Genomic DNA, 5643 nt, shown 5'->3' with positions numbered 1-5643 from the left:
CGGACTCTGACTCTAAGCTCTCTTGAGGTGAGGCCTATATAAATCCGCGGACAAGCACAAGTAGCATAATAAATAACATTGCTTGTCCCACAGGTGATGTGCTGTCTAATCCTAAATTGTTTCAGGCCATCAGATGTTTCAAAAACAGAAGTGCGCTGGATTTTCGCACAGGCCAGGCAGTGGCCGCACTGAAAGCAGCCGAGAAGGCGACCCCGAGTACCAAAAATAATTTTTATCTGTGGAATGTAATGACTCCTAACCAAAGGTTACCAATGTTAGGTGCCCTTATAGCTGTCATGGCAGGAAAATCTCCCAAACTGGCCCCCAGGGCAGGCTCTGTCTTCAGTATAGACCAATGCGTGTTTAATATACTCCTAATATTTTGCCACTAGTGATTATAGGTGCTAACAAATCTGATGGTGTCATTGTTGTTACCCCTCTTGCCACAATTTTTGGTTGTACACAGAAGATCCCTGCGTGGAGTTTTCCTAGTCCTTTCAAAACCATGCTTGATACTTTTGCGGCTGTAGCCACGTGATTCAAATCAGGATTGTAGGTCTGCTGCCTGAGCAAAAAACTTTTGATCAGTTGAACAGATCCGCTTTATTCTCAGGAACTGTCCAACCGGGACAGCTCTAATAGTGCTGGGATTATAGGCTGAATCAGAGCGAATTAGGGTGTTGACAGAGGTGGATTTTCTAAAGACGTCAGTCTGGATGTGCCACGTGACGTCTCTCTCCAAGGTGACGTCCAAGAAGTCCACCCTTGTAGGATGGCATTGATAAGTCAACTTGATGTTAAATGTATTAGAATTCAATTTCAGCATAAATTCTTCGAGCTTCTGTGCAGTTCCACTCCACTGTTGTGAATTCTGTGGCTGAATTCACTCCTGTGGTCACAAGTGGTACTGCAGCTTCTGAGCTTCCTCCCTCAGGTGTTCTGGTGAGCTCGTTAACTGCTTCATTACTTAACTCCGCCTGATGCTGCTATCCTTGCTCCTTGTCAATGTTTCAGTGTTGGATCTGAGCTTCTCCTGATTGTTCCTGTGACCTGCTGCTCTGTATAGCTAAGTGCTTTTTGCTTTTTTGTTGCTTTTTTTCTGTCCAGCTTGTCTTTTGTTTTGCTCTGAGACGCAAAGGGTGTACCGCCGTGCCGGTAGTTCGGCACGGTGGGTTTTTTTTGCCCCCTTTGCGTGGTTTTGCTTTAGGGTTTTTTGTAGACTGCAAAGTTCGCTTTACTGTCCTCGCTCTGTCCTAGAATATCGGGCCCCACTTTGCTGAATCTATTTCATCCCTACGTTTTGTCTTTTCATCTTACTCACAGTCATTATATGTGGGGGGCTGCCTTTTCCTTTGGGGAATTTCTCTGGGGCAAGTCAGGCCTATTTTTCTATCTTCAGGCTAGCTAGTTTCTTAGGCTGTGCCGAGTTGCCTAGGTAGTTGTTAGGCGCAATCCACAGCCGCTTTTAGTTGTGTTTAGGATAGGATCAGGTGTGCAGTCTACAGAGTTTCCACGTCTCAGAGCTCGTTCTTGTATTTTTGGGTATTTGTCAGATCACTGTGTGCGCTCTGATCGCTAAGCACACTGTGTTTCTGGATTGCCTTCATAACACCTGTCATTAGCAAACATAACAGTACAAGGAGACCAACTAATGATTCTCAATAGAGGGAAAGAAAAAGTTCTGACATCATTTTTTTTTTTTTTTCCTGCTCTGTGTTCACTTTTTTTTTTTTTTTCCCCTAGACATTTGGGTGATTCTGGACACAGGTGTGGACATGGATATTCAGGGTCTGTGCTCTTCAATGGATAATCTCGTTATAAATGTACAAAAAATTCAAGATACTATTGATCAGAAATCTATGTTAGAACCAAGAATTCCTATTCCTGATTTGTTTTTTGGAGATAGAACTAAGTTTCTAAGTTTCAAAAATAATTGTAAGCTATTTCTGGCCTTGAAACCTCATTCTTCTGGTAATCCTATTCAACAGGTTTTGATTATTATTTCTTTTTTGCGCGGCGACCCTCAAGACTGGGCATTTTCTCTTGCGCCAGGAGACCCTGCATTGAGTAGTGTCGATGCGTTTTTCCTGGCGCTCGGATTGCTGTACGATGAGCCTAATTCAGTGGATCAGGCTGAGAAAAATTTGCTGGCTTTGTGCCAGGGTCAGGATGATATAGAAGTATATTGTCAGAAATTTAGGAAATGGTCAGTACTCACTCAGTGGAATGAATCTGCGCTGGCAGCTTTGTTCAGAAAGGGTCTCTCTGAGGCTCTTAAGGATGTCATGGTGGGATTTCCTATGCCTGCTGGTTTGAATGAGTCTTTGTCTTTGGCCATTCAGATCGGTCGTCGCTTGCGCGAGCGTAAATCTGTGCACCATTTGGCGGTACTGCCTGAGGTTAAACATGAGCCTATGCAGTGCGATAGGACTATGACTAGAGTTGAACGGCAGGAATACAGACGTCTGAATGGTCTGTGTTTCTACTGTGGTGATTCCACTCATGCTATTTCTGATTGTCCTAAGCGCACTAAGCGGTCCGCTAGGTCTGCCGTCATTGGTACTGTACAGTCCAAATTCCTTCTGTCCATTACCTTGATATGCTCTTTGTCGTCGTTTTCTGTCATGGCGTTTGTGGATTCGGGCGCTGCCCTGAATCTGATGGATTTGGATTATGCTAAACGTTGTGGGTTTTTCTTGGAGCCTTTGCGGTGTCCTATTCCATTGAGAGGAATTGATGCTACACCTTTGGCCAAGAATAAACCTCAATACTGGGCCCAGCTGACCATGTGCATGGCTCCTGCACATCAGGAAGTTATTCGCTTTCTGGTGTTGCATAATCTGCATGATGTGGTCGTGTTGGGGTTGCCATGGCTACAAACCCATAATCCAGTATTGGATTGGAATTCCATATCGGTATCCAGCTGGGGTTGTCAGGGGGTACATGGTGATGTTCCATTTTTGTCGATTTCGTCATCCAACCCTTCTGAGGTCCCAGAGTTCTTGTCTGATTATCAGGATGTATTTGAAGAGCCCAAGTCCGATGCTCTACCTCCACATAGGGATTGTGATTGTGCTATCAATTTGATTCCTGGTAGTAAATTCCCTAAAGGTCGATTATTTAATTTATCCGTGCTTGAACACGCCGCTATGCGCAGTTATGTGAAGGAATCCCTGGAGAAGGGACATATTCGCCCATCGTCATCACCACTGGGAGCAGGGTTCTTCTTTGTAGCCAAGAAGGATGGTTCGCTGAGACCGTGTATTGATTACCGCCTTCTTAATAAGATCACTGTTAAATTTCAGTATCCCTTGCCATTGTTATCTGACTTGTTTGCTCGGATTAAGGGGGCTAGTTGGTTCACTAAGATAGATCTTCGTGGTGCGTATAATCTGGTGAGAATCAGGCAAGGAGATGAATGGAAAACTGCATTCAATACGCCCGAGGGTCATTTTGAGTATCTAGTGATGCCGTTCGGACTTGCCAATGCTCCATCTGTGTTTCAGTCTTTTATGCATGACATCTTCCGTGAGTATCTGGATAAATTCCTGATTGTTTACTTGGATGACATTTTGATCTTCTCAGATGATTGGGAGTCTCATGTGAAGCAGGTCAGAATGGTTTTTCAGGTCCTGCGTGCTAACTCTTTGTTTGTGAAGGGATCAAAGTGTCTCTTCGGTGTGCAGAAAGTTTCATTTTTGGGGTTCATCTTTACCCCTTCTACTATCGAGATGGATCCAGTTAAGGTCCAAGCCATCCAGGATTGGATTCAGCCGACATCTCTGAAAAGTCTGCAAAAGTTCCTGGGCTTTGCTAATTTTTATCGTCGCTTCATCTGTAATTTTTCTAGCATTGCCAAACCATTGACCGATTTGACCAAGAAGGGTGCTGATTTGGTTAATTGGTCTTCTGCTGCTGTGGAAGCTTTTCAGGAGTTGAAGCGTCGTTTTTGTTCTGCCCCTGTGTTGTGTCAGCCAGATGTTTCTCTTCCGTTCCAGGTCGAGGTTGATGCTTCTGAGATTGGAGCAGGGGCGGTTTTGTCACAGAGAGGTTCTGATTGCTCAGTGATGAAACCATGTGCTTTCTTTTCCAGGAAGTTTTCGCCCGCTGAGCGTAATTATGATGTGGGCAATCGAGAGTTGCTGGCCATGAAGTGGGCATTCGAGGAGTGGCGTCATTGGCTTGAAGGAGCTAAGCATCGCGTGGTGGTATTGACTGATCATAAGAACTTGACTTATCTCGAGTCTGCCAAGTGCTTGAATCCTAGACAGGCCCGTTGGTCGTTATTTTTTGCCCGCTTCGACTTTGTGATTTCGTACCTTCCGGGCTCTAAAGATGTGAAGGCGGATGCTCTGTCTAGGAGTTTTGTGCCCGACTCTCCGGGTTTATCTGAGCCAGCGGGTATCCTCAAGGAAGGAGTCATTGTGTCTGCCATCTCCCCTGATTTGCGGCGGGTGCTGCAAAAATTTCAGGCGAATAAACCTGATCGTTGTCCAGCAGAGAAACTGTTCGTCCCTGATAGGTGGACTAATAAACTTATCTCTGAACTTCATTGTTCGGTGTTGGCTGGTCATCCTGGAATCTTTGGTACCAGAGAGTTAGTGGCTAGATCCTTCTGGTGGCCATCTCTGTCACGGGATGTACGTACTTTTGTGCAGTCCTGTGGGATTTGTGCTAGGGCTAAGCCCTGCTGTTCTCGTGCCAGTGGGTTGCTTTTGCCCTTGCCGGTCCCAAAGAGGCCTTGGACACATATTTCGATGGATTTCATTTCTGACCTTCCCGTTTCTCAAAAGATGTCAGTCATTTGGGTGGTCTGTGATCGCTTTTCTAAAATGGTCCATCTGGTGCCCTTGGCTAAATTGCCTTCCTCCTCTGATTTGGTACCTTTGTTCTTTCAGCATGTGGTTCGGTTGCATGGCATTCCTGAGAATATTGTTTCTGACAGAGGTTCCCAGTTTGTTTCAAGGTTTTGGCGAGCCTTTTGTGGTAGGATGGGCATTGACCTATCCTTTTCCTCGGCTTTCCATCCTCAGACTAATGGCCAGACCGAACGAACCAATCAGACCTTGGAAACATATCTGAGATGTTTTGTTTCTGCAGACCAGGATGATTGGGTGTCCTTTTTGCCGTTGGCTGAGTTCGCCCTTAATAATCGGGCCAGCTCGGCTACCTTGGTTTCTCCATTTTTTTGCAATTCTGGGTTCCATCCTCGTTTCTCTTCAGGACAGGTTGAGTCTTCGGACTGTCCTGGTGTGGATTCTGTGGTGGATAGGTTGCAGCAGATCTGGACTCAGGTAGTGGACAATTTGATCTTGTCCCAGGAGAAAGCTCAACTTTTCGCTAATCGCAGACGCCGTGTGGGTCCCCGACTTCGTGTTGGGGATCTGGTTTGGTTATAGTAACATAGTAACATAGTAACATAGTTAGTAAGGCCGAAAAAAAGACATTTGTCCATCCAGTTCAGCCTATATTCCATCATAATAAATACCCAGATCTACGTCCTTCTACAGAACCTAATAATTGTATGATACAATATTGTTCTGCTCCAGGAAGACATCCAGGCCTCTCTTGAACCCCTCGACTGAGTTCGCCATCACCACCTCCTCAGGCAAGCAATTCCAGATTCTCACTGCCCTAACAGTA

The sequence above is a fragment of the Ranitomeya imitator genome, chromosome 9 (genome assembly GCF_032444005.1).
Source record: "Ranitomeya imitator isolate aRanImi1 chromosome 9, aRanImi1.pri, whole genome shotgun sequence".
Lineage (NCBI taxonomy): Eukaryota > Metazoa > Chordata > Amphibia > Anura > Dendrobatidae > Ranitomeya > Ranitomeya imitator.
Note: the sequence above shows the minus strand (reverse complement) of the source record.